At 43.1% G+C, this 1625-nt stretch overlaps 1 non-coding gene across 1 annotated transcript; it reads right to left on the reverse strand.

Moving 5' to 3' along the window:
- Positions 1 to 834: 834 nt before the first annotated feature.
- On the reverse strand, positions 835 to 941 carry LOC131645340 (small nucleolar RNA R71). Its single transcript, XR_009296969.1, has one exon. It is a non-coding gene; the product is annotated as a small nucleolar RNA R71 (small nucleolar RNA).
- Between the last annotated feature and the right edge of the window lie 684 nt (positions 942 to 1625).

Raw genomic sequence — 1625 nt, forward strand, 5'->3', positions numbered from 1 at the left:
CTTTATTTCTCACTATCACTATCCCTTAGGAACAATCAAAATTTTAGTAGCCCTAGCTTTACATAGTAACCTTAGATAACGGTAGATCGATTCATAGTCCCTGTGGATTCGATATCTTTTAAAATTACACGACACGACTGTGCACTTGCAGTCATCAGATTTATAGACACGTAAAGTCGCGATCAAGTTTTTGGCGCTGTTGCCGGGGACTATTTAAGTCGATATCGTAACTCACTGTTACGCCGTAGAGACTAGGACAATTCTTCCCTTTTCTTTCTGAACGATTGTATGCCAAATACTCGTTCACAAGGAGGAGATTTAATACAACGAATTAACGAGATCGAACGTTTCATTAACGTCAAACGTCGAGCTCGCAATCTTCCCGAAGTAGCACCAATTCCTATTAATCAGGAATTGACTTTTATTGATCAAATTAATCAAATCATCCCGAAGTTAGAGATGGCTGCTCTTCGTCCGCTTAGAGACTATGCCGCTCCTTCGCGCGCTGAACCGCACTCAAGTATCGCACCACCTGCGATTGAGGCAAACAATTTCGAACTGAAACCTTCGCTGGTCCAAGCTGTTCAACAGAATCAATTCTCTGGAAGCCCTGTAGACGACCCTAACCTTCATTTATCTGTGTTCGTGCAATACGCCGACACTGTCAAAGCTAACAACGTTAGTCCCGAAGCTATTCGATTACGTCTCTTTCCTTTCTCCTTAAGAGATAGAGCTAGAGCGTGGCTTCAATCCCTGCCTTCTAATTCCATAACTACATGGGACGAATTGAAGAGAGTATTCTTAGCGAGATACTTTCCGCCTAGCAAAACTGCTATGCTTAGAGGTCAAATCAACGGATTTACCCAGAAAGATAACGAATCACTCTTCGAAGCTTGGGAACGTTACAAGGACATGCTTAGAATATGCCCTCATCATGGACTCGAACCATGGCTGATCATCCATACTTTCTATGGTGGTCTCTTATATAACACTAAAATGACTATAGATGCCGCTGCTGGCGGAGCATTAATGGACAAACCCCATGATGAAGCATACAAACTCATAGAGAACATGGCACAAAACCATTACCAATGGGGTGGAGAACGAGCCGCTCTAGAGAAAGCCCAAACCAAAGGAGGAATGTACGAAGTAAGTGGTATAGACCGTGTTAACGCTAAAGTAGACGCTTTAACTCAAAAGATCGAGAACTTAACCATCACTCCTTCAGCCACCGCTGCTGCTGTAACACCTAACTGCGAGATCTGTGGATTGACTGGACATGTAGTTGCCGAATGTCAACTCTTGACTGGAGTCCCATCTGATCAAGTAAACTATGCTCAAGGAAACCCTTATTCTAACACGTACAACCCTGGATGGAAAAACCACCCGAACTTTTCTTATAAGAACAACAATGCGTTGTACGCACCTGGACAAGCACCTGCTGTACCACCTGGCTACCAAAAAGCGCCTGTAGCTGCTCAAAATACCCCTAGGAAGTCTAATCTAGAAATCATGATGGAGAACTTTATAGCTTCCCAACAACAAACCAATAAAGACTTCCTGAACCAAAACATCCACAACAGCAAGCAACTAAAACAACTATCGAACAAAGTAGATGCTTTAGC

This window comes from Vicia villosa, linkage group LG1 (assembly GCF_029867415.1).
Source record: "Vicia villosa cultivar HV-30 ecotype Madison, WI linkage group LG1, Vvil1.0, whole genome shotgun sequence".
Taxonomy (NCBI): domain Eukaryota; kingdom Viridiplantae; phylum Streptophyta; class Magnoliopsida; order Fabales; family Fabaceae; genus Vicia; species Vicia villosa.